Raw genomic sequence first — 27,675 nt, 5'->3', positions numbered from 1 at the left:
TTGTTGGCATATTGAGTGCAGCACTTTCACAGCATCATCTTTTAGGATTTTAAATAGCTCAATGAAATTCCATTACCTCCACTAGCTTTGTTCATAGTGATGCTTCCTCAGTCCCACTTGACTTTGCGTTCCAGGATGTCTGGCTCTAGCTGAGTAATCACACCATCGTGATGATCTGGGTCATGAAGATCTTTTTTGTATAGTTCTTCTGTGTATTGTTGCCACCTCTTCTTGATATCTTCTGCTTCTGTTAGGTCCATACCATTTCTGTCTTTTATTGTGCCCATCTTGGCATGAAAAGTTCCCTTGGTATCTCTAATTTTCTTGAAGAGATCTCTAGTCTTTCCCATTCTATTGTTTTCCTCTATTTCTTTGCACTGATCACTGAGGAAGGCTTTCTTATCTCTCCTTGCTATTCTTTGGAACTCTGCATTCGAATGGGTATATCTTTCCTTTTCTCCTTTGCCTTTAGCTTCTCTTCTTTTCTCAGCTACTTGTAAAGCCTCATCAGACAGCCATTTTGCCTTTTTGGATTTCTTTTTCTTGGGGATGATATTGATCACTGCCTTCTGTACAATGTCATGAACCTCCGTCCATAGTTCTTCAGGCACTCTGTCTTACTCCAATATATGTTTCCCATTGAGGGTGTATAGTTGTATAATGTTTACCATCAAGCATTTCCAATTTCTTATAGTGCCTATGAAGGGTGACATTAGAGAGAATTTATTCACTGGATATTTTCATTGTCTTATTGAATAAAAGTGGTAGAGAGGCTAGAAGGAATTGTTGCATTCTGCCGCAGAATGTCAATAAATCACATCCTACCTCCTGCTCTATTTCTGAACAGTGTTGGAATATTAAGCAGAAAGAAAATACAGTAGCCAGAATGCTACTTTCTTACTGATAGTCATTCAGTTATAGGCCATGGCTCTAGATCTGTTGCTGGGGATTACTCATGACTCATGGTAGACCCCATGGTTAGGCAGTTACCCACCTAATGGCAGTCCTAGGCTTGGGCAGGCTTCCTTGAATTTATGTAGGCCCCTGCTATGCCATGGAGGATCTCTGTAGCTCCTAGTAGAAGGATGGCAGACCTGAGCCAATTACCCTTACTAAATTTTACCAATCAGATAAGTCTTTCTGCCATTTCAAGGGCAGAGACAAAAAGATGTGGAAAGAGGCCAGACATGGGGAAAGGCACTCACATCCTCCAGAGACCTTAGACATCTTGTTGTCTTGCCCTCTTATCCTACAGATACAACAGAATTCCATGGAGGGAAAGGACTCTGATAAACAAGCGTTGCAAGGTCATCAGGGAGCAAAGCCAGGAAACTATATATCCTGACCTGGGTCCAGACTCCACCTACTTTGCACTATTTAGTTCTCCTCCAGGAAGAGTGAGCAGTGGGAGTGCTCTAAGACCTGGTGTGCAAGGGGCCTGGTGGGAAGGGAAGGAGGACGGAAGCGGTGAAGCCAGGGTGCCTTGTGAGCAGAGAATAGGGTGACCCCCTCAGCACTTCAGAGCATCAAATATTGGAGTCAAACTTTCTTTCCCCTGCTGTCCTCCTCACAGTTCCACCTAGGTGGATGCTGGAAAGACTATTTGAGATGACTTACTCTATTAGGTTCCAAATTGGGAAAAGAGTATGTCAAGGCTGTATATTGTCACCCTGCTTATTTAACTTCTATGCAGAGTACATCATGTGAAATGCCAGGCTAGATGAAGCACAAGCTGGAATCAGGATTGCCAGGAGAAATATCAATAACCTCAGATATGCAGATGACACCACCCTTATGGCAGAAAGTGAAGAAGAACTAAAGAGCCTCTTGATGAAAGTGAAAGAGGAGAGTGAAAAAGCTGGCTTAAAACTCAACATTCAAAAACCTAAGATTATGGCATCTGGTCCCATCACTTCATGGCAAAAAGATGGGGAAGCAATGGAAACAGTGACAGACGTGGTGATGGACAGGGAAGCCTGACATGCTGCAGTCCATGGGGTGGTAAAGAGCTGGATGGACCCTACTGGACGACTGAACTGAACTGAACTCTATTAGGATTCTTCAGTGAAACAGAGCCAATAAGATTTATGTATATGTGGGGAAAGTTTTATTGTAAGATATTGGCTCAGGCAACTATGGAGGCAGGCAAGTCCAGCATCTTCAGCTTGGAGACCCAGGAGATCCCATGGTACAGATGAAGTCTGAAGGCATTCCCCTGGAGAATTCCCTCTTGCTCAGATCATCGTCGTTGTTCAGTCATTAAGTCATGGCTGACTCTTTGGGACCATACAAACTGCAACATGCCAGGCTTCCCTGTACTTCACTATCTCCCAGAGTTTTCTTAAACTTATGTCCATTGAGTTGGTGATGCCATCCAACCATCTCATCTTCTGTTACCCCCTTCTCCTTCTGCCCTCAATCTTCCCCAGCATCAGGGTCTTTTCCAATGAGTTGGCTCTTTGACTCAGGTTGGTGGGTGTTTTTATTCTATTTACACCTTCAGTTGATTGGATAAGATCTACTGATGTTATGCACAGCAACCTGCTTTATTCACAGTGCACTGATTTAAATGTTGAAAGTGAAAGTCGCTCAGTTGAGTCTGATTCTGCGACCCCATGGACTATACAGTCCGTGGAATTCTCCAGGCCAGAATACTGGAGTGGGTAGCTTTTCTCTTCTCCAGGGGATCTTTCAAACCCAAGGATCAAACCGGGGTCTCCTGCATTGCAGGCAGATTCTTTATCAACTGAGCTATCAGGGAAGCCCTTTAATGAAACATCCATGTAGTATTTATTAAATTATTTCCTTTAAACCAATGTTAATCTCTCTCTGAAAAAAGTTAGTTTCAGAGCAAAATAATATTCCAGAAAAGGGGTTGTTATACTAGTAATTTCTTTTTAAAACACTCAAGAGTAAATAATTCAATAATTTCAAAAAAGCTTCAGTTCAGTTCAGTTCAGTCGCTCAGTCATGTCCGACTCTTTGCGACCCCATGAATCGCAGCACGCCAGGCCTCCCTGTCCATCACCAACTCCCGGAGTTCACCCAGATTCACGTCCATCGAGTCAGTGATGCCATCCAGCCATCTCATCCTCTGTTGTCCCCTTCTCCTCCTGCCCCCAATCCCTCCCAGCATCAGAGTCTTTTCCAATGAGTCAACTCTTCTCATGAGGTGGCCAAAGTACTGGAGTTTCAGCTTTAGCATCATTCCTTCCAAAGAAATCCCAGGGCTGATCTCCTTCAGAATGGACTGGCTGGATCTCCCTGCAGTCCAAGGGATTCTCAAGAGTCTTCTCCAATACCACAGTTGAAAAGCATCAATCCTTCGGCGCTCAGCTTTCTTCATAGTCCAGCTCTCACATCCATACATGACCACTGGAAAAACCATAGCCTTGACTAGACGGACCTTTGTTGGCAAAGTAATGTCTCTGCTTTTGAATATGCTATCTAGGTTGGTCATAACTTTCCTTCCAAGGAGTAAGTGTCTTTTAATTTCAGGGCTGCATTCACCATCTTCAGTGATTTTGGACAACCCCCCCCCCCCGCCCCCGCCAAAAAAAAAAAAAAAAAAAAGCTTACGTGTCACCTAAAACCATCTTGCATCCATCCTCCTTTTGGAAAACTGTCAATAGAGCTGCAATTAAGGAACGAGCCTGACGCCCCGCCTGACCACTAGGGGGCATACTTGCCCGCCGTCCCAGAAGCCCCGGGCTTTTATCCTATCGTGAGATGCCGCGCCCCTTCCACTGGAGGGCTGCCACGGTGCTCCCAGACCCGGGCGCCATGAGAGGCCCAGAGCTGAGCCCTGGGGTGCCAAGGCCTCTCGCTATCCTCAAAGGGCTGCTGGGGTTTGTAGGGGAGGTAGGCCGGGACTCTGGCACGGCGCCTTCCCAGATGCGGAGGATCCTAGAAGCAGAGCCTTCTTCACCGAGGAGGAGGTGGGAGCGAGCGGGGGTGGTCAGGCAGCCCAGCTGCCTCTTGCGCTGGGGGTGTGCTTGGAAAGTGCGAGAGGCCCTGCTTCAGGTATCTGCCTCAGAGACACTGGTGCGCTTTGTCTGACCCCGGGAAAAGTAGAGAAGGCTACTTCCGGTAAGAATGTCAGGGTCTGGCTGACTCAGCCAAGTGAGGCTGTTGGGAGCATCCTAAGGTCACATGGCCTTCAGGGGAACGTCCACCTTCTTCTGAGGTGGCCAAGATGAACTGGGCGGCGCTGGGATCCAGAGCCCAGGTCTGAGGTCGTGCCTGGCTTGAGGGGAGGCTACACCGTGCCTTGATTTCTCTTATAAGTATTTTAATTTAAATGGTTTCACTACTTAAGCGAAAACATTTATTTTAAAAGGAAACTTTCTTCATCTATAAAATGGTAGTCATGGTATGTGTGTCAACGGATTGATGTACAGATAAAACAAATTAATACATGAAAGTTCTTTAAACAGTACCTGACACTTAACAACTCAGTATGTGGTGAGTGAGTGAAGTCGCTCAGTCGTGTCCGACTCTTTGCGACCCCATGGACTGTAGCCTATCAGGCTCCTCCGTCCATGTGGAACTGACTAGGAAACATTGGGACATATAGTCCTTCAGAGGAGGTTTTAACTCTCTTCCAGAAACTTTCCTGATGGCTCAGACTGTAAAGGATCTGCCTGCAATGAGGGAGACCTGGGTTTGATCCCTGGGTTGGGAAGATACCCTGGAGAAGGGAATGGCAACCCACTCCAGTATTCTTGTCTGGAGAATTCCATGGACAGAGGAACCTGGCAGGCTACATACAGCCCATGGGGTCACAGAAAGTTGGACATGACTGAGTGACTTTCACCACCATTCCAGAAACTTTTGGAAGCTGCTGATTTGCAGTCTAGCTTTCTTCTTTTTTAATGGGTAGCCTGAGTGTCCTCACTTGCTGAAAGAAGTTCCCTGCAACTCCATTCCCCACTGGAAATTCATCAGGTTAATTGCTGAGGTAGCTACTAAGTAGGATTGCCAGCAGATGGCCCTAGTGCACTGCGGTTGCGTTTGCCTTTTGAGGTTTAATTTAGGGATGTTTGAGGGTGTGGGCAGGAGATTTCTTACTGTAGTTTTTCCCTTTCATCAAATTTTGGCCTTTATTGGATTCATTATTCAAATATTTATTGGGTGCTTATTCTTTTCCAGATGTTATTCATAGACTTGATATATATCAATGAACTTGAACAGAGAAAGAGCCTTGCTGTCATGGAACTTACATTCTAGCAGGCAGCAGTAAAGGTAATAGATAAATGATACAGTATGTTAGAAATGTTATGGAAAAGTGTAAATCAGAATGTGTGTGGGTGAGGTTGTTGAAATAGGCTGGTTGCAGTATTGAATAGGGTGTCTAGGATAGGGCTCATTGGGGCGGTGAGATTTGATCAGAGTCAAAAGAAATGAAGTTAGCCAAGCAGAGATCTGGGTAAAAAGTAAGTATATTTTTATTTGAAGCAGTTACGTGTGTGCATGCTAAGTCACTTCCGTTGAGTCTGACTCTGAGACCCTATGGACTATAGCCCACTAGGCTCCTCTGTCCATGGGATTCTCCAGGCAGGAATACTGGAGTGGGTTGCCATGCCTTCCTCTGGGAATCTTCCCAACCCAGGGATCAAACCATCTTGCATCTTTCGCACTGGCTGAAATGTTCTTTACCACTTGGAAATTCCCTGGAGCAGTGACATTTACCCTAATTGAGGCTCAGAGAAGTGAAATGACATGGCTGAGGTTGTACAAACCTGAGGTTGCTTACAAAGGTGGTATAGTTGCCCCTCCAAATTTCTAGCTCCATCTTCCTTTACCACTCTTTGTTTTCCAGGGTGTTGGATATTTCCTGTAACCTGCAATTATGTCTTTCCTCCAACTCCTCTCTATCCCTGTTTGTCAGTCTTTTCCATACTCTGTATAAAAGTAGATTTTTTTTTTAAAGCAAGCATAGCTTGCTTAAGTGAGGACTTAGGTTGGCTTGGCATATTTCCACAATTGGGTAATACCAAACTTCTCTGTGATCTTTCTTTTTTATGTAATCAGTAACTATGTATTTGCTTCATGCTGTGGAGGATAGAACTGAGGCATGGTCCCTGCACTTAAGGGACTAATAACCTATCCATAAACATTTTTGACCTTTATTTCTTCTGTAGTATAGATACTTTCCCCAAACAAGTCCACTGATGATCTGTACCTATAGCTTAACCTTAGAATTGAGTCAGGTTATCAGACTTAGTCACTCCGTCTTGGTATATAGGTTCCTGAACTCTCCTCTAGATTCCTTTTGTTGCCAGTTGATGCATGATGTCCCTGGTTATCCCCCAGTCACAAGTCTGCACTCCCTGTAGCCTGTTTCCAGACCAGGTCTGTGAGACCAGGCTTATGCTTTATCCTCTACTCCTTGGCTTTGATTACGTTACATACCCCACCTAGACTTTTAGTCTCTCACCCAGAACTGTCTCCTTGCCACCTATATTCACAATTTAAAAAATCTCTCCAATCTCTTGATTGGAGATTTTACGTCTTCCTGTTTGGGTATTATGCTTCTTGGACACTGATATGTAGACTTGTGGACTTGGAGACTATTCTTGGTTCCCTTGAACTGCCTCTCTGAGCCCGAGTTATTTCTCTCAGCCTTTGGCCCTGAGACCTCTGGACATATACTGAATTCAAGTTTGAAAGAAGACACAAACTGCACAGGATCTTTCTTTCTTTTTTTTTTTTTCTAATCTGCTTTTATACAGAATATGGAAAAGACTGCCAGACAGGGATAGAGAAGAGTTGGAGGAAAATAAAGAGTATGATGCAGCATATGAATCTGTGCTCTTCCTTTGCCCCAGAGTGAGTGTGAGGATTTTTTTTTCTTCTGAAAAGAAAGGCATCAGTGTGTTTTCTGAATAAGACCTTGATCAGGGTAAGCAGTTCTTTGTGTAGCACATGGTACTCACCCCAGAATTAAAGGAGTCCCTTTAAATGCATGTTTCCAGTGTCAGCAAATAGTTCTGTCTCTAATGTGGGCATCCTAGAGCTAGGTGACATGTGCCTTTGTTTGTGTCACTAAGGTGATTGCAACCCTTGTAGAGAGGCCCTTTCATTCTATGGAGGTTAAATATGGTTGGCATGTCTTGGCATGAGTGAGTGGGCTGAATTCTCCTACCCCCAAAGTGGCATTTGCAAATTCCATCCAATTATTCCTCTTCCTTTCCTGGATACCTGCTGGTCTTCCTCTTTACCATTTTGACTTGTCACTTCTCTATTCTGTCTTGAAGAGTGAAGTCTTAGGATATGATTTTACCTTGTGCGTTTGGGTTCATTTGGACTCACCTCAAATCTCTTCATATATGACCTCTGTCTCCATTCATCCTTTGACACTTTCCCACAGGTGTTTCCAGAGCTAAAACCACTTCCTAAACCAGAGTCATCTCTTTGTTGACAATATTCTGAAATACCTCTATCTGCTCCCTTGGGTGTGTGTGTATGTATGTGTAAAATGTAATTTTTTTTTTTTAAACTCACATGGTTAAACCATTACTCTACCTTATTTACAACTTCTTCACTCATTGTTATGTTTAAATAATCCATATGTACATAATAGTTCATTCTTTTTAAGTATTCCATAGCATTGCAATATGAGGATTTTGTGTAGTTTATTTATCCATTTACACATTCTTCATTACAAGCAGTGCTGCATCAGTCTCATAAACATCTTCTCACACAAGATAGTCAGTGTAGTGCTTTATAAAAAATTGCCACATTATTCCCGAGTGACTGTATTTTTTCACTTACCCACAGGAAAACACTTGGTGTTGTCAGTATTTTAAATTTTGGCTGTTCTAAGGGGTTTGTAATAGTACTCATTATGTTTTCATTTGCATTTTTAGATAACTAATGACATTAAGCATCTTTTCTTGTGGTTATTAGCCATTTGTGCATCTTTATTTTATTTTTAAACTTTACAATATTGTATTAGTTTTGCCAAATATCGAAATGAATCCACCACAGGTATACCCGCGTTCCCCATCCTGAACCCTCCTCCCTCCTCCCTCCCCTACCCTCCCTCTGGGTCGTCCCAATGCACCAGCCCCAAGCATCCAGTACCGTGCATCGAACCTGGACTGGCGACTCGTGTCATACACGATATTATACATGTTTCAATGCTATTCTCTCAAATCTCCCCACCCTCTCCCTCTCCCACAGAGTCCATAAGACTGATCTATACATTGGTGTCTCTTTTGCAGTCTCGTACACAGGGTTATTGTTACCATCTTTCTAAATTCCATATGTATGCGTTAGCATACTGTATTGGTGTTTTTCTTTCTGGCTTACTTCACTCTGTATAATAGGTTCCAGTTTCATCCATCTCATTAGAACTGATTCAAATGTATTCTTTTTAATGGCTGAGTAATACTCCATTGTGTATAGGTACCACAGCTTTTTTATCCATTCATCTGCTGATGGGCATCTAGGTTGCTTCCATGTTCTGGCTATTATAAACAGTGCTGTGATGAACATTGGGGTACACGTGTCTCTTTCCCTTCTGGTTTCCTCAGTGTGTATGCCCAGCAGTGGGATTGCTGGATCATAAGGCAGTTCTATTTCCAGTTTTTTAAGGAATCTCCACACTGTTCTCCATAGTGGCTGTACTAGTTTGCATTCCCACCAACAGTGTAAGAGGGTTCCCTTTTCTCCACACCCTCTCCAGCATTTATTGCTTGTAGACTTTTGGATCACAGCCATTCTGACTGGTGTGAAATGATACCTCATAGTGGTTTTGATTTGCATTTTTCTGATAATGAGTGATGTTGAGCATCTTTTCATGTGTTTGTTAGCCATCTGTATGTCTTCTTTGGAGAAATGTCTATTTAGTTCTTTGGCCCATTTTTTGATTGGGTCATTTATTTTTCTGGAGTTGAGCTGTAGGAGTTGCTTGTATGTTTTTGTGATTAGTTGTTTGTCCGTTGCTTCATTTGCTATTATTTTCTCCCATTCTGAAGGCTGCCTTTTCACCTTGCTAATAGTTTCCTTTGTTGTACAGAAGCTTTTAAGTTTAATTAGGTCCCATTTGTTTATTTTTGCTTTTATTTCCAATATTCTGGGAGGTGGGTCATAGAGGATCCTGCTGTGATGTATGTCGGAGAGTGTTTTGCCTATGTTCTCCTCTAGGAGTTTTATAGTTTCTGGTCTTACCTTTAGATATTTAATCCATTTTGAGTTTATTTTTGTGTATGGTGTTAGAAAGTGTTCTAGTTTCATTCTTTTACAAGTGGTTGACCAGTTTTCCCAGCACCACTTGTTAAAGAGATTGTCTTTAATCCATTGTATATTCTTGCCTCCTTTGTCAAAGATAAGGTGTCCATAGGTGCGTGGATTTATCTCTGGGCTTTCTATTTTGTTCCATTGATCAATATTTCTGTCTTTGTGCCAGTACCATACTGTCTTGATAACTGTGGCTTTGTAATAGAGCCTGAAGTCAGGTAGGTTGATTCCTCCAGTTCCATTCTTCTTTCTCAAGATAGCTTTGGCTATTCGAGGTTTTTTGTATTTCCATACAAATTGTGAAATTATTTGTTCTAGCTCTGTGAAGAATACCGTTGGTAGCTTGAGAGAGATTGCATTGAATCTATAAATTGCTTTGGGTAGTATACTCATTTTCACTATATTTATTCTTTCAATCCATGAACATGGTATATTTCTCCATCTATTAGTGTCCTCTTTGATTTCTTTCACCAGTGTTTTATAGTTTTCTATATATAGGTCTTTAGTTTCTTTAGGTAGATATATTCCTAAGTATTTTATTCTTTCTGTTGCAATGGTGAATGGAATTGTTTCCTTAATTTCTCTTTCAGTTTTCTCATTATTAGTGTATAGGAATGCAAGGGATTTCTGTGTGTTGATTTTATATCCTGCAACTTTACTATAATCACTGATTAGTTCTAGTAATTTTCTGGTGGAGTCTTTAGGGTTTTCTATGTAAAGGATCATGTCATCTGCAAACAGTGAGAGTTTTACTTCTTCTTTTCCAATTTGGATTCCTTTTATTTCTTTTTCTGCTCTGATTACTGTGGCCAAAACTTCCAAAACTATGTTGAATAGTAATGGTGAAAGTGGGCATCCTTGTCTTGTTCCTGACTTTAGAGGAAATGCTTTCAATTTTTCACCATTGAGGATAATGTTTGCTGTGGGTTTGTCATATATAGCTTTTATTATGTTGAGGTATATTCCTTCTATTCCTGCTTTCTGGAGAGTTCTTATCATAAATGGATGTTGAATTTTGTCAAAGGCTTTCTCTGCATCTATTGAGATAATCATATGGTTTTTGTTTTTCAATTTGTTAATGTGGTGTATAACATTGATTGATTTGCGGATATTGAAGAATCCTTGCATCCCTGGGATAAAGCCCACTTGGTCATGGTGTATGATCTTTTTAATGTGTTGTTGGATTCTGATTGCTAGAATTTTGTTAAGGATTTTTGCATCTATGTTCATCAGTGATATTGGCCTGTAGTTTTCTTTTTTGTGTGGCATCTTTGTCAGGTTTTGGGTGATGGTGGCCTCATAGAATGAGTTTGGAAGTTTACCTTCCTCTGCAATTTTCTGGAAGAGTTTGAGCAGGATAGGTGTTAGCTCTTCTCTAAATTTTTGGTAGAATTCAGCTGTGAAGCCGTCTGGACCTGGCCTTTTGTTTGCTGGAAGATTTTTGATTACAGTTTCAATTTCTGTGCTTGTGATGGGTCTGTTAAGATTTTCTATTTCTTCCTGGTCCAGTTTTGGAAAGTTGTACTTTTCTAAGAATTTGTCCATTTCTTCCACTTTGTCCATTTTATTGGCATATAACTGTTGATAGTAGTCTCTTATGATCCTTTGTATTTCTGTGTTGTCTATTGTGATTTCTCCATTTTCATTTCTAATTTTATTGATTTGATTTTTCTCCCTTTGTTTCTTGATGAGTCTGGCTAATGGTTTGTCAATTTTATTTATCCTTTCGAAGAACCAGCTTTTGGCTTTGTTGATTTTTGCTATGGTCTCTTTTGTTTCTTTTGCATTTATTTCTGCCCTAATTTTTAGGATTTCTTTCCTTCTACTAACCCTGGGGTTCTTCATTTCTTCCTTTTCTAGTTGCTTTAGGTGTAGGGTTAGGTTATTTATTTGACTTTTTTCTTGTTTCTTGAGGTATGCCTGTATTGCTATGAACTTTCCCCTTAGGACTGCTTTTAAAGTGTCCCACAGGTTTTGGGTTGTTGTGTTTTCATTTTCATTCGTTTCAATGCAAATTTTGATTTCTTTTTTGATTTCTTCTGTGATTTGTTGGTTATTCAGCAGGGTGTTGTTCAGCCTCCATATGTTGGAATTTTTAATAGTTTTTCTCCTGTAATTGAGATCTAATCTTACTGCATTGTGGTCAGAAAAGATGCTTGGAATGATTTCTATTTTTTTGAATTTACCAAGGCTAGATTTATGGCCCAGGATGTGATCTATCCTGGAGAAGGTTCCATGTGCGCTTGAGAAAAAGGTGTAATTCATTGTTTTGGGATGAAATGTCCTATAGATATCAATTAGGTCTAACTGGTCTATTGTATTGTTTAACGTTTCTGTTTCCTTGTTAATTTTCTGTTTAGTTGATCTATCCATAGGTGTGAGTGGGGTATTAAAGTCTCCCACTATTATTGTGTTATTGTTAATGTCTCCTTTCATACTTGTTAGCATTTGTCTTACATATTGTGGCGCTCCCGTGTTGGGTGCATATATATTTATAATTGTTATATCTTCTTCTTGGATTGATCCTTTGATCATTAGGTAGTGACCATCTTTGTCTCTTTTCACAGCCTTTGTTTTAAAGTCTATTTTATCTGATATAAGTATTGCTACTCCTGCTTTCTTTTGGTCCCTATTTGCATGGAAAATCTTTTTCCAGCCCTTCACTTTCAGTCTGTATGTGTACCCTGTTTTGAGGTGGGTCTCTTGTAGACAACATATGTAGGGGTCTTGTTTTTGTATCCATTCAGCCAGTCTTTGTCTTTTGGTTGGGGCATTCAACCCATTTACATTTAAGGTAGTTACTGATAAGTATGATCCCGTTGCCATTTACTTTATTGTTTTGGGTTCGAGTTTATACACTGTTTTTGTGTTTCCTGTCTAGAGAATATCCTTTAGTATTTGTTGGAGAGCTGGTTTGGTGGTGCTGAATTCTCTTAACTTTTGCTTGTCTGAGAAGCTTTTGATTTCTCCTACATATTTGAATGAGATCCTTGCTGGGTACAATAATCTGGGCTGTAGGTTATTTTCTTTCATCACTTTAAGTATGTCTTGCCATTCCCTCCTGGCTTGAAGAGTTTCTATTGAACGATCAGCTGTTATCCTAATGGGAATTCCCTTGTGTGTTATTTGTTGTTTTTCCCTTGCTGCTTTTAATATTTGTTCTTTGTGTTTGATCTTTGTTAATTTGATTAATATGTGTCTTGGGGTGTTTCGCCTTGGGTTTATCCTGTTTGGGACTCTCTGGGTTTCTTGGACTTGGGTGATTATTTCCTTCCCCATTTTAGGGAAGTTTTCAACTATTATCTCCTCAAGTATTTTCTCATGGTCTTTCTTTTTGTCTTCTTCTTCTGGGACCCCTATGATTCGAATGTTGTGGCGTTTAATATTGTACTGGAGGTCTCTGAGATTGTCCTCATTTCTTTTAATTCGTTTTTCTTTTATCCTCTCTGATTCATTTATTTCTACCATTCTATCTTCTAATTCACTAATCCTATCTTCTGCCTCTGTTATTCTACTATTTGTTGCCTCCAGAGTGTTTTTAATTTCATTTATTGCATTATTCATTTTATATTGACTCTCTTTTATTTCTTCTAGGTCCTTGTTAAACCTTTCTTGCATCTTCTCGATCTTAGTCTCCAAGCTATTTATCTGTGATTCCATTTTGATTTCAAGATTTTGGATCAATTTCACTATCATTATTCGGAATTCTTTATCAGGTAGATTCCCTATCTCTTCCTCTTTAGTTTGGTTTGGTGGGCTTTTATCCTGTTCCTTTATCTGCTGGGTATTCCTCTGTCTCTTCATCTTGTTTAAATTGCTGAGTTTGGGGTGTCCTTTCTGTATTCTGGCAGTTTGTGGAGTTCTCTTTATTGTGGCGTTTCCTCGCTCTGTGTGGGTTTGTACAGGTGGCTTGTCAAGGTTTCTTGGTTAGGGAAGCTTGTGTCGGTGTTCTGGTGAGTGGAGCTGTACTTCTTCTCTCTGGAGTGCAATGAAATGTCCAGTAATGAGTTATGGGATGTCTATGGTTTTGGGGAGACTTTGGGCTGCTTGTATTTTGGAGCTCAGGGCTGTGTTCCTTGCTGCTGGAGAATTTGCTTGGTATGTCTTGCCCTGAAACTTTTTTCGCCCAGAGAGGTTTACAGCGTTATATGGAGAAGAGAAGAGTGAGGAGGGAGTTAGAGGTGACCCGAATGAGATGAAGTGGAGTCAATAGAGGAGAGAGTGGGCTATTCAGTAATCTCTTCCTTATGTGCACTCCACAACTGGACCGCTCAGAGTTGTTCGCAGAGTTATACAGAGAAGAGAAGAAGGAAGAAGGTGGCATAGGTGGGCAGGAGGATAAATGGGGGGAATGAAAAGGAGGGAGACAGGTCCAGCCAGTAATCAGTTCCCTAAGTGTTCTCCACCATCTGGAACACACAGAAATTCACAGAGTTGGGTAGAGTAGAGAGGGGTTAGGGAGGAGACACAGGCGACCTAGTGGAGAAAAAGGAGAGTCCAAAGGGAGAGAGAGCAGTTAAGCCAATAATCTTGCTCCCTAGTGAAAAATGGGTACTGAAGATTGGGTTCTTAAAGGTACAAAATTGGTAACAAATACATAAAAGCAAAAATTTAAAATCTAGAGTAGAGTTTGGAATTTCAAAAATACGATGTTAAAGAAAAGAAGAAGGAAAAGAAAGAGAGAAAAAACGAACAAACAAAAACAAACAAGGTCGCAAAAATTATAAAGAAAATATAGGTACAAAATTGATAACTAATACCAAAAAGCAAAAGTTAAAAATCTAGAGTAGAGTTTGGAATTTCAAAAATACAATGTTAAAAAAAGAAGAAGAAAAAGAAAGAGAGAGGAAAAAAACAAACAAGAACAAACAAGGTCACATAAATTATATATAAAAAAAAATACAGGTACAAAATTGATAACAAATACCAAAAAGCATAAATTAAAAATCTAGAATAGAGTTTGGAATTTCAGATATACAATGTTATTTAAAAGAAGAAGAGAAAGAAACAGAGAAAAAGAAAAAATAAAAAAGGGTCACAGAAATTATATAAAAACAAAAACAAAAACAAACTATAGGTACAACATTGATAACAAATACTAAAAAGCTAAAATTAAAAATCTAGAGTAGAGTTTGGAATTTCAAAAATACAATGTTAAAGAAGAGAAGGAAAAAGAAAAAAAAAAGGTCAAAAAATTATTAAAAAAAATATACATATGAGGTTTGCTTTAAAAAAAATAGGGTCTTCTTTTTTTTGCAAAGTAATCGGTTATAAAAGTGGAAATTAAAGGAATAATAGAGGACTTAAATTTTTTTTTTTTATGGGCTCACTTGTTCAGTTGCACTGAGGGGAGGTAGGGAGGGATGCTGCAAAAAAATAACACTGGCGTGTGCTCGCAGTGCCTCAGTCACACTGGGTCTGCCCCCAGTTCACGGCGCGTGTAGCCTCTCTACCCACGCTGCTCAGGCTCTAGGTTGCTCCACCGCGAACCATCCGCAGCCCGCCCTGGGCTGCCTGTACTTCCCAGGTCCAAGCCGCTCAGGTTCAGGCACTCAGGTAGTCCTCAGAGGCGCAGACTCTCAGTTGGGCCTGCGTTTTGTGCCCTTCCCAGATCCGAGCAGCTCAGGTGATGAGGTGTTTTGCGCACGCGATTGCTGCGACTTATCGCCTCCCCACTGCTGGGTTATCTAGTTGTGTACTGGCACACCTTCTCAGGCAGATGTTGACCGTCCAGACCCCCAAGAAGTTTTAGTTAGCAAAGAAGCCTGCTTACAGTTTTATAGATAATGTCTCTCTGGGGCTGTGATTGTCCCCTTCCGGCTCTGGCTGCCTATCACCGGAGGGGGATGGTCTGCCGCCGGCTATCTCTGTTCAGTCCTTTATTCCGTGCGCAGGCCTGGCGGTGTCATAGGTTAGGGCTGGCTTTTCGCGTGGTAGATATCCCACAGTCTGGTTTGCTAGCCCAAATTATTTCGCTCAGATAGTGCTCGGGGTATTCAGGCCAGATTCTTGCGATGCAGCCCGCGCCGCGCCTCCCTGCCCAGCACCCGCTTGCTAATGGCGTATGCAGGCGTCTGCGCTGCTTCTCCGCTGGGGGAGTTACCGTAGGGCTCGCAATGTGCGGGTTTTAATTATTTATTTTCCCTCCCTGTTATGTTGCCCTCTGTGATTCCAAGGCTTGGCGCAGATTCGGCAGTGAGAAGGTTTCCTGGTGTTTGGAAACTTCTCTCTTTTTAAGACTCCCTTCCCGGGATGGAACTCCGTCCCTCCCTCTTTTGTCCCTTTGTTTGTCTTTTATAGTTTTCCCTACCTCCTTTCGAAGACTTGGGTTGCTTTTCTGGGTGCCTGATGTCCTCTGCCGGCTTTCAGAAGTTGTTTTGTGGAATTTACTCGGCGTTTAAATGTTCTTTTGATGAATTTGTGGGGGAGAAAGTGTTCTCCCCGTCCTACTCCTCCGCCATCTTAGCTCCTCCCCCATTTGTGCATCTTGTCCTCTAAGTGTCTGTTCAAACTTTTGCTCATTTTTAAATTGAATTGTTTGACTCATTATTTGGTTTAAAAATTTCTTTATATATTCTGACTTGTTTGTGAAGGATTGGACCTTGGAAAATAACTATTTGAGTTAGTTCCTTGTCTGACTACTTGTGAGTGAGAATGGAATGAAACAGAAATGAGACAAATCTCAGTATTTGATCACCATTATTTATTGTTAGTTTTAATACAGTTCAATTATTTGAACCCAAAGGGTTGAAACAAATATGTTACAATCAAAGCAAGAAATTACATAGCCATGGCACATAGTCTTCCTTTCCATATGAGTATAAATGATATTTTCCTATGTGGAAAAGCCAGTGAAATATAGCAATACTTTGAAACCATTGTATTTCCTTGCTATTGCTTTTCCAGAATTTTTAAACCTGAAACAAATTCTTTTGAGTTGGTGGGGGTGGAGGAGGAAGGTCTTTCTTGATGAAACCATGTCAGAGCCCACATTTGGATCCTTTCATCTTGAACTGACTTTTCCCTGCTCTTTAAGAAATATGCTCTAAGACACTGGCTGTGAAGAAGCACCATCTGTTTTAATGTCTCTTGTTAGCTTACTGATTAAAGATGCACCTAAGAATAAAGGCGTGGTGGTTTGATAAGCAAAGAAACCTCCAGGGCTTATCTTTACTTTTAGGGCCTTCTCCTTTCTGCCACCATCCAGTATGGGGCACACCAAGAATTGTGGTTCATATTGCTATAAGGGAAGCTTTGGTTCCAGAATTGGTAATGTAAATTTTTTACTCTTTAGAGATGAAAGCTTAGCTTTGGCATCCTGTAATGAGTAAGGAGCTGTCAAAAAGACAGCTAAGCCTCAAGTTCCTAAAATGTTTTGCATTATTCTTCCAAATTTATTCCCACACCTTATTTATTTCCTAAAACAGTGGTCCCCATAGCCTTACATTCTTTGAAAGGAACCGTAAACAAGGAATTGAGTATAAGGTATTGGTAGTATTGGATTTAGACTGTCCATAGAAGGGTGTAAACTGTCTAAAGCCACAACTTGAGGAGCTTTCTACTTGTCTGTAACTGCTTCCTGGTTGCCCGTCATTATAATTTTTCCTTTGCCCATCATTATAATTTGATGGTTACAACCAGATTCCCTTTGACCTTGGCTGCATCCTTGGCTTTGTTGCCTACATGTCCCTGATTATCTATGAATACTCTCATATCCATCAAACTTGCTGCTTGATGAGCTACAACTTCTACTTTTTTTTAACTTTCTACTCTGACCATTCCTGGCTGTTTCTTCTTGATCAGTTGGTGTGTGTGTGCTAAGTTGCTTCAGTCATGTCCAGCTTTTTGTGACCCTATGAACCGTAGCCTGCCAGGCTCCTCTGTCCATGGAATTCTCCAAGCATGAATACTGGAGTAGGTTTCCATGTCTGCCCTCCTCCAGGGGATCCTCCTGACCCAGGGCTCAAACCCACATCTTTTAGGACTCCTGCATTGGCAGGCAAGTTCTTTATCACTAGCGCCACTGGGGTTTGAGTCTATTTGGGGTTTACTATGCCCATCATAAGTTCCACTTGAGCCTGGCCTACCTCTCCTTTGCATTTCAAGTTGTTCATGGCTTGAATACTGACCAGATCTAGAAACACCTTATTCAGAGCAAGATGAGTGACACAAACCAGACCCATATTGTTCAGAACTAGAACATTGACCCAAGCCAGATCCATGTTGACTCTGAGTAGAACACTGACTTGAAATCCCAGAGTACGTATATTAAAAAGGAGCCTGGTACCCAGAGCCTGTTTGCCTTAGAGCACATTCTCATAATTGATAGCCTTTGGGAGTATTTCTACTCCCGCTCACTTACGTGGTTCACCAGAGGAATAAGTAGGATAGAGACTGAAGCAGCTTACAGGTTGCTGCTAGTTGGGGATAGTGGCCTTTTTATAGAAGGAATAATGGTCTATTTTAGGGAGGAACTGCCTTCTCTGAGATGTCCTAATTCATTCCCAGACAAGCCCAACTCCACCTCCATCTCTACCTCTCAGGTGTTTACCTTCTCACTTCCTTGCCTGTCCACCTGAGATTGTGTTAGCAGTTCCCAAATCTGGGTTAGTCTCAACCCCACTTGCCAGAGTCTCTGGACACTGCAAAGAAAGACCTCTTTGCTGTTCAATAAAGAGTAAAGCATTATGCATTGATAATGAATTTTGTGGGCTTTTAATCGAAGTTGAGTTGACATCAGGGACAAAATGTCAATGAATCATGGAATCTGATCTTCAGAAAGAACCCTGAAGTCATCTAGTCAAACTTTTTTAAACTTTAGAATTTAAACAAAATTCTAGTCAAGGTGTCACCCATGATATTATTACCTCCTGGAATGGATAATGTCTGCAGAGGCCCTCTTGTCTCTTTACCTGTCTGTTTATGAAACCTCAGTGAGTGAAGTCACTCAGTCATGTCTGACTCTGTGACCCCATGAACTGCAGCCTACCAGGCTTCTCTGTCCATGGGATTTTCCAGGCAAGAGTACTGGAGTGGGGTGCCACCACCTTCTCTGATGAAACCTTAGTGGGCACTCATAAATGCAGCTTTCACTCAACCAGCATGTAACCTTGGGAAGAAATCCATGCTCTTTAGAATGATATCCAGGGTTCCTCATGATCTGAGTCGTGGCCTGTCAACAGCCACCTCTCCTCATTCCCTATTCCTCTTTGTGTTCCACCAGTAATTAATTTCATAAACCTTCCTGAATATACCAAACTATTTCATATATATATATATTCCCCTCATTATCTGCCTGGCAAACTCCTATTCATTTTTCAGACCTATCTTTGATATCCTGTAGGTAATCTTACTTGAGATGCTTGAAAGAGTATAATTGTGTCCCAATTATTATATTGTAAGATCAATCACACTATATTATACTCTCTTAAAATTGTATTGCTGCTGCTGCTGCTAAGTCGCTTCAGTCGTGTAGGTAATTAATATTTAATATAAAATTTAGAGAATATAGACAATCAAAGAAAATGAAAATATTACCTGTAATCCTAATACCCAGAGATAGCTGCTGTTGATTATTTGGTGCATATCCTTTCATGCATGCTAAGTTGCTTCAGTCATGTCCGACTCTTTGTGACAACATGAACTGTAGCCAGCCAGGCTCTTCTGTCCATGGGATTTCCCAGGCAAGAATACTGGAGTGGGTTGCCATGCCCTCCTCCAAGGTATCTTCCCCACTCAGGGATCAAACCTGTGTTTCCTTTCATACACACACACGTATATTTGTCCTTGTGCCTATGTCACTTCCAGACTATGAGCTCCTTAGAATAGAGAACAGGCTTTATATAATCCCTGGACTTCCCAGGTGGCTCAGACAGTAAAGAATCTGCCTGCAATGCAGGAGACCTGGGTTTGATCCCTGGGTCAGGAAGATCCCCTGGAGAAGGGAATGGATACCCATTCCAGTATTCTTGCCTGGAGAATTCCATGGACAGAGAAGCCTGGCGGGCTACAGTTCATGGAATCTCAAAGAGTCAGACACAACTGAGTGACTAACAGTTTCACTCATATGATCCCTATGTTGCTTATAGACACAGCACATTGGCTGTCACATTAAGGTCCCCCTAAGTGTTTGCCAAATTGAATTGAAAGAGGAGTAAGGATCATGACTGCAGTGATCTGCATTGACCACTTCTATTTTTTCACAGGATTAGGATCTGTCCTTTCTCTTCCCGTGTTTACCTCAGAGGACGTGATTTCACATGGATATAAACTGAATCATATGTTAGGGGTCGTCCTTGAGGACCTTGCTCTACACACCATCTGTTGTAAATGTATAGCACAAGTCTCACTGAAGCTGGGTGAAGTCACATAGGCTTACAACTTATACAATATGATCATCAGGAATTGGGAAGGAGTGGTAGCAACTATTGGGAAATGATAAATTATATGATTCCAAATTCAACCGTTATTATGCTGCATGCTTTGTTCTAGGTGTTACTCAGAGGGCTGCAGAGTCAGCATCCATTCTGTGGCCATGCTTCCTCTGGATGCCTGATTTGGGCCAGGTTATCTCGCTTCATCAGAGGTGTGACTGAGACTATGGAATTGCAGGGGAGGTGGAATTTGTTGAGGGCTAATTTCTTGCAGGAGCTGGCTGTCACCACAGAGGGAAGAAAGCATTGTGGGTGAAACATGTTTTTGGGGCCAGTGCTCTCCTGCAGAAGGAGTTGGCAAGCTTTTCTGTAAAGGATCAGGTGTTAAATATTATAGGCTTGTAGACCAGATGGGCTACTCACCTCTGCTCTTACAGCATTAAAGGACTGTATAAACAGATGAGCACTGCCGTGTTTTAATAAAACCTACTGATTGACCTGACCCTTAAATTTCATGATTTCATGTCACAAGTTTTTTTCAACTTAAAATGTGGAAAGCATTTTTAGCTTGTGAGTCGTATAAAAACTAATGATACCCTGCTGCTGCTGCTGCTAAGTCGCTTCAGTCGTGTCCGACTCTGTGTGACCCCAGAGACGGGGGAGCCCACCAGGCTCCCCCGTCCCTGGGATTCTCCAGGCAAGAACACTGGAGTGGGTTGCCATTTCCTTCTCCAATGCATGAAAGTGAAAAGTGAAAGTGAAGTCACTCAGTCGTGTCCGACTCCTAGCGACCCCATGGACTGCAGCCTACCAGGCTCCTCCATCCATGGGATTTTCCAGGCAAGAGTACTGGAGTGGGTTGCCATTGCCTTCTCCAGTGATGCCCTGCTGTTGCTAAGTCGCTTCAGTCGTGTCCGACTCTGTGTGACCCCAGAGACGGGGGAGCCCACCAGGCTTCCCCATCCCTGGGATTCTCCAGGCAAGAACACTGGAGTGGGTTACCATTTCCTTCTCCAGTGCATGAAAGGGAAAAGTGAAAGTGAAGTCACCCAGTCGTGTCCGACTCTAGCGACCCCATGGACTGCAGCCTACCAGGCTCCTCCATCCATGGGATTTTCCAGGCAAAAGTACTGGAGTGGGATGCCATTGCCTTCTCCACAATGATGCCCTAGATAGGGCCTATGGGATGTAGTTTGCCATCTGCTGGCTCTCTTTATTTGCTTGTCAGGAAGATTCACAGGTGAGGAGAATCTAGAGGGAAGAGAAGGGCTGGAATGTGTGGGACATCAGGCACTAATTGTTGGGAGAGAAATGCATGGGTGTCTGTGAAAGTTGGTGTATGTGAGGTTACAGGAAAGTGAACAAGTGACCATGAAAGGGAGGTAAAGTTTGACTTGGTTAAAGGAAGAAACTTTTAATATTTGTGTTAGCTGAAAATGCAGTGAGCTGTTTGGGAAGTTGGCTGAAAATTCAATGAAGTCTTTGCATAGTAGTTGAATTTTTTGTCAGGGTGTATTAAAGGAACTTTCGTGTATTATGTAAGCAGTTTTAATCCTTTCAGTGTTTTGTTTTCTGATTTTCCTCCAAAATCAACAACCAGTGTTTGCTGAGCTTTATTTCTCAGTTTGTGTCATGAAAAAACAGGTATGTTGAGTGTGCCTTTTGGCCTCTTGTCTACTTTTTGAGAATTACTAATGTAAGAATTGTAGCAGATTGTCACAGCAGTCCTTTTGAAAACCGAGATTCATGATTTTATCAGAGTAAGTTCTCCACATTAACAGGGTGGGCATGAAATCCCCCTCCCCAGTCTGCCATTGGTTTGGTTGTTGGTTTTCTCCTTGGAGGTGACAGGGTTCAGGAGAAGAGATTTCTTAAGATATGTGACATGTTCTAGGTTTTTCAGTGCCTTATATGTTGGTAGAAGAAAGGAAATTATGTTCCCCTTTATGCCAAGCACAGTGCTCTGTGCCCTTATGTGCATCATTCTATTAATCCTCACAATTAGAGAAAATATGAAACTTGTTTTTAGTCACTCAGTTATTAAGTGGAGAAGAAAGACTCACATCTATTTCTTTCTAAGAATAACTAGGGGATGCGGAACTCTTCCTGTCTTGGGTAAGGAAGGATTTGGGGGACAGTTCATGAGGAATCTAATTTTGACTTAAAAAAAAAAATGAACCAAGAAACAAATAAGACTGGTGAGGATGAACAGTGAGTTTTCTTCCCACCCCTGTTCACATATTCACTCTTGTCTGCAAGGTACACTGTTCTCGCCATCAACTGGGTCTGAAATATGCTAGGGAAAGTCTCTCTGCTTGTCCTTTCCTCTCTTTTCCCCCCATCTCCCCATAAAGTTTCTGAGAGCTCTTTGTAGTTTAGAATCTATGAATGAGGAAACTGTAAAAATAGGGACAGAACAAGCAGAGAGTGTTGCTGGTCATGATTGGGGTATTCAGTTCAGTTCAGTCACTCAGTTGTGTCTGACTCTTTGCAACCCCATGAACCACAGCACACCAGGCCTCCCTGTCTATCACCAACTCCCGGAGTTTACCCAAACTCATGTCCGTTGAGTTGGTGATGCCATCCAACCATCTCATCCTCAGTCATCCCCTTATCCTCCTGCCCTCAATCTTTTCCAGCATCAGGGTCTTTTCCAATGAGTCAGCTCTTTGCATCAGGTGGCCAAAGTATTGGAGTTTCAGCTTCAACATCAGTCCTTCCAGTGAACACCCAGGACTGATCTCCTTTAGGATGGACTGGTTGGATCTCCTTGCAGTCCAAGGGACTCTCAAGAGTCTTCTCCAACACCACAGTTCAAAAGCATCAATTCTTTGGTGCTCAGCTTTCTTTGTAGTCCAACTCTCACATCCATACATGACTACTGGAAAAATATAAATGGAGTCAAAAGAAGTCAGCTGTAATATAAAACTAGCCAAGAAGCCTTTCTCCTCATATCCTTCTCTTCAGGTGTAAGGGTCATTTTTTATATCTCAAAATAATAAAAATGGATCTGATATAACTTTGTAGTTTATCATGGTTTATTTGGGAGTTGGGCCAGGCAGCATGATCTATCTTTCAGCTCCAGACTCAGGCCCTGGAATAACTGCTTAAGGACTGACCTTCCTATTCAGTTGCTTCTTTGTCTCAGTGTTCTCTCTTTTTTTCCTTCAAGTTCTCACAAATGCCCTAGTTAGTTGGACTCCAGAGCTCATCCTTATTTGTATCCTCTTATTCTGTCAATGTCTTTCACTAGTGTGTTTCCATCTCCTTAACTTGCTGTATGATTCTCTTACTGACATGACCATTTATAGCCTGTGTCCCTTAGTGCCTGGCTTCCCTTGTGGCTCATCTGGTAAAGAATCTTCCTGCAATGCAGAAGACCCCGGTTCAATTCCTGGTTTGGGGAGATCCCTTGCTGGAGGGCATGGCAACCCACTCCAGTATTCTTGCTTGGAGAATTCCCATGGACAGAGGATCCTGGAAGGCTATAGTCAATGGGGTTGTGAAGAGTCAGACATGACTGAGCAACTACATTAGGCTTTCTGCATGCAGACCTGGTCTGTCAAAATGAGCAGATGGGAGTCCTCCTTAGGGATCCTCCAGGTGTTACAGAGGTGGCACAAAAGACCTACTAGTATGGGAAACAGCAGAAAGGATGTTGGAGCTTCAGATATGGGAGGGGTAAGCTGAGAGCATGGTTGCTGAGAGTCAGATCCAGAACCTTTAAATTTTAGTGTTTGTGTGTGTGTGTGTATGTGTGTGTGTGAGAGAGAGGGAGAGAGAGAGATAGAGAGAATGAAAGGAGGGGGCAGGCAGGAGGAAAGAGGGACTGGGAAAAGAGGGAATGTAATGAATGCAATGAGTGTAAAGCTGATTGGGTCTCAGTTTCCTCTCTGACCTTCTAACCAAACACTTGAAGGCTCTGTCTATAAATTCAAGGTATTGCAGTCACAGTGATCTGGTGATGCTGTAAGAACTAATACATCACCTTTAAGAGTCACGTGTAATGTCAAATTTGGCACAGATATCAAAATGAGTGCTCATATTTAACTCTAGTTAACCCCACAAATAAAAAAATTTAAATAAAATCATTAAAATTTAAACCTATACTATTATCAGATGCTAACCAAGGAAGACAAATATATACTATCCTTTTAAATAAGATGAACACTTAGTCGAAGGATTAAAGTGGAATTGCACTATTAAAGAAAAGGATAGAGCTATATAGCTATGTCCTCAAAAAGAAGCTTTTCACAATAAAATTCCATGATTTTTGTTCTTCTCATGTCTTCTCTTTTTTTGTTTTAGAGTTAGGTCTTTTCTTCGTCATGATGATAATGGTTCCTTTGCACATGGCTCTATTTATAGACTGGAGTGTGGCTATAATAAAAACTTTTTGTTTGCTTGCTTCCACTGTTACTTGTTGTCTCAGAGCTGCCATTTTGATGAATATTTTCATCTGTGCCTTGCACTGTCTCTAAGTTGACTTTGCCCAGATACTTGTCTATGCCATCCATTGAGGTGTCTGACCTTGATGAGACCCTGAATGTATAAACTGCTGAGTGACTGGCCATAAGTAGATTCATATTCATTTCTTAAACTGGATATGGACCATCCATGGGTTTATTCTAACTGCATCTCTGAATCTTATGATTGCCCTTCATTATCACTGGCCTGACCAATACTGGATCCCTGATGTTTTCTTGTTCTGAATCTAACCTGTATAAATGATGATTGCCTATGATATGACCCAATTTGTCCATAAATAGATCCATGTCTTTATCTTGTGATGAAACCTAATCACCTTGGTAGACCTTGCCCACCTATGAATAAATGTCCACTCTTGATAAAATACACACCTATTTCCAGATTTCCTACAGCTAGAGTGATCTCTTTCTCTTGTGCTAGACTCAGATTCCTATGGCCATTTCTCAGACACATCATGGGAAGAGGAATAGTGTCTTTCCCTGTTTTCTGACTGTCCTTCAGTATCTCTGACTATAACTGGATGCTCCTTGTCTATTGATAATGGACTCAATAATTGATGATTTAATTATTAAGACTGAGTAAATGATGATTGTATATGAATATATCTTGAATGTCCACAGCTATGTCTTGTTTGCCCATGGATAAATTGTTTACTTTGGGATGTGGGCTGTTCATGAGTAAGTCCAGACTGACTTCGGGTGCTTTTATGTTCTTGGTGAGACTCTGAGTGTCTAGATCTCTAGTCTTCTGACTTCCTGTTTCTCAACTGTTCATAATCATACTCAGACCATGCACAGACTGATGTTGACTTTCTGTATGTCTCCTGGTAGTGTGTTATGAGTACTGTAACTGGACCCTCAGTAGACATTGCCTTAACTTGATCCATACATTGTATGTGCAGATTGTCTATAAGAGTCTCTAGAGATACCTCCTGATTGTCCATAGCCATGTCTTTCTGTTATACTACACCATATTATCCTTGGGTGGACCCAGAATGTCCTTGAATTGCTGTCTGGCCATATTGATATTCTGAATGTCTAGACTTGTCTTCTAATTCTCCATGGCCGGAACCTTGTCTTCCTCTTGTGTTGGACCAAGATTGCTCATGACTACACTCAGACTGACCACAAGTGGGAGCTGTCTAGTCGATCTCCTGATTGTCCACCACTATCACTAAATTGACTATAACTGGATGCCTATTTTCTGCTGACACTGATAGCAGGCTGTGTGGATGTAGACCTTGAATGTCCATTGCATTCTCTTGACTGTCTGTGGCTAGGTTGTTGTCTCTTTTTTTCTGCCGGATCTCGATTTTTTAGGGATTAATGCTGGTTCTCCATCTGAGTCTCCTGATTATCATTCACCTCCACCAGGTGAAGGTGACTGATAATCAGATTCTTGTCTATTTGTATTAGTTCCAGACTGTGTTAGTGGTGATTGTCTAGGAGCTGACTCTAAACATTTAGTACTATCTTCCAGGTGTTCATGGGTGTTTCTGTGTCTTTCTGTTTTGCTGGATTTAGCTTCTCCATGATTAGACCTAAACTGTCCATGAATTTATGTGTGGCTATGAGAAGATATGGAGAAGGCAATGGCAACCCACTCTAGTACTCTTACCTGGACAATCCCATGGGTGGAGGAGCCTGGTAGGTTGCAGCCCATGGGGTTGCGAAGAGTCAGACACGACTGAGTGACTTCACTTTCACTTTTCACTTTCATGCGTTGGAGAAGGAAATGGCAACCCACTCCAGTGTTCTTGCCTGGAGAATATCAGGGATGGGGGAGCCTGGTGGGCTGCCGTCTCTGGGGTCGCACAGAGTCAGACACGACTGAAGCGACTTAGCAGCAGCAGCAGCAGCATGAGGAGATACTGATTGCCCAGAGCTGTCTCATGTCTATTTAACCTGTTTTTTCTTTCTAGTGTTGGATCCTGACTATCCACTTGTATATTCAGATTGACCACTAATGGATGTCTGTCTAGCCCTAGAGTCTATAGGGTTTATAGTGTTATCTCTTCAGTTTCTAAGACTGAATCCTAGTTTTTCTCTTATGTTTGAGTCTTACTATCTTTGTCTATACTGACTGCCAGTGGGTTTATTCTGACTTTTACTGTATTTTCAGATTGTATTTCATCATCATTGGTCCGAGTATAACTGTGTCCGTTGATGTATGCATCAAGTGGATATAGGATATGTTAATGGTGCCTGTCTGTGAGTTGACCATGAAGTTCTGGTGCTACCTGTTGATTGTCCACAAGTGGATCCATTTCTTTCCCATATGTTGAACAAAGTTTGAGTGGTTGAGTGGATAACCATCTTTGATTAGTTCCTGGCCTATCTTTTAACTGTCCATGGCTAGAGCCATCTTTTTCTTGTGCTATATCCAGACTGTACATGCCTATATTCAGGTGGGCTTTGGGAATAGTCTATCCAGTCTCTTTATTGTCCTTCATTATCACTGGAATGAGTAAAATTAGATCTCAGCTGTTTGTTTGTACTGAATCTAGATTGCAGAGGTCAAGGACTGACTGTGAGAAGTGTCCAGAGCTCTCTATTAAACTGATTGTGGCTGAATCCATGTCTTCTTATACTGGGTCCAGATTCACCATATGTAGATCCAGACTGTCCATGGGCAAATGTTTGTCTTGAGAATCTTGCACTATCTTGTGATTGCCTGTGGCTAGCGTCTTGTTTCTTAATTTGTCAGATTTTGATTATTTATGGCTATATCCAGATTATTCATGTCTTGATGCTGACTGTATCTGAGTTTTCTGATTGTCTTTCACTATAACTAGGTTGGCTATACCTGGGCACCATTGTCTGCTTGTATTGACTCCAGAGTCTGTAGGTAATGATTGGCTATGAGATGATCCTGAATGTCTGGAACTTTCCTGATTGTCCATGATTGGATACATGTCCTCTTATCACTGACCCAGATTTTCTTGCATAGAACCAGCTAATCCAGAACTAGTTATTTTGGCCTGTTGAGATCTTGACTATCTAAACGTGTTCCTTCTTTGGCCATGGTTAGAGTTTTGTTTTCCTCATGTCACTGGGATGAATCTACCTGTACCTACTGACACCGAAGGCATGCCACAGGACTGGATTGTGATTACCTAGTAGATGTGTAGAGATGAAAGGTTGTTGCTGAACCACACAAAGACGCCGGGATTCTTGGCCTCTGGAGGAGAAGAATTCAATCCGGGGCCAGAGATGAGGCTTGATCGCTCAGAGCTTTTGTGTAATAAAGTTTTATTAAAGTATAAAGGAGATAGAGAAAGCTTCTGACATAGGCAGAAAGGGGCAGAAAGAGTACCCCCTTGCTAGTGTTAGCAATGGAGTTATATACTCTCCAGTGAATCCGAAGAATGTCTGGAGGTTGTAAAGATCTCACCAGACCTACTCCCATAATTTACATTTTAAGATAACAGGATTAACCAGAAGGTTTAATCCAGAGACTGTCCTCAGGCAGGATACATTATTGTTATATAATCCTTGTAAAGACCAGACCTACTCCCATAATTTACATTTTAAAATAACAGGATTAGCCAGAAGGTTTAATTCAGAGA

At 41.5% G+C, this 27,675-nt stretch overlaps 1 protein-coding gene across 3 annotated transcripts in view; it reads left to right on the top strand.

The window, feature by feature from the left end:
- LOC112445945 (mucin-4) overlaps nucleotides 1–27,675 on the top strand; it is a 97,822-nt gene that overhangs the window by 50,539 nt on the left and 19,608 nt on the right. The window contains exons 1-2 of one of the 3 annotated variants that reach the window (XM_059884993.1): nucleotides 3,736–3,938; nucleotides 5,152–5,244. The exons of 1 other annotated variant lie outside the window; for it this stretch is intronic. The gene's annotated coding sequence lies outside the window, so the exon portion shown is untranslated. Of the gene's footprint in view, nucleotides 1–3,735; nucleotides 3,939–5,036; nucleotides 5,245–27,675 lie in introns of those variants that run through there. One more of the 3 variants, XM_059884994.1, reaches the window with a different exon arrangement.

This window comes from Bos taurus, chromosome 3, assembly GCF_002263795.3.
Source record: "Bos taurus isolate L1 Dominette 01449 registration number 42190680 breed Hereford chromosome 3, ARS-UCD2.0, whole genome shotgun sequence".
Classification (NCBI taxonomy): Eukaryota; Metazoa; Chordata; class Mammalia; order Artiodactyla; family Bovidae; genus Bos; species Bos taurus.
The sequence above is the reverse complement of the archived record's forward strand: the minus strand, read 5'-3'. Positions and strand labels throughout refer to the sequence as shown.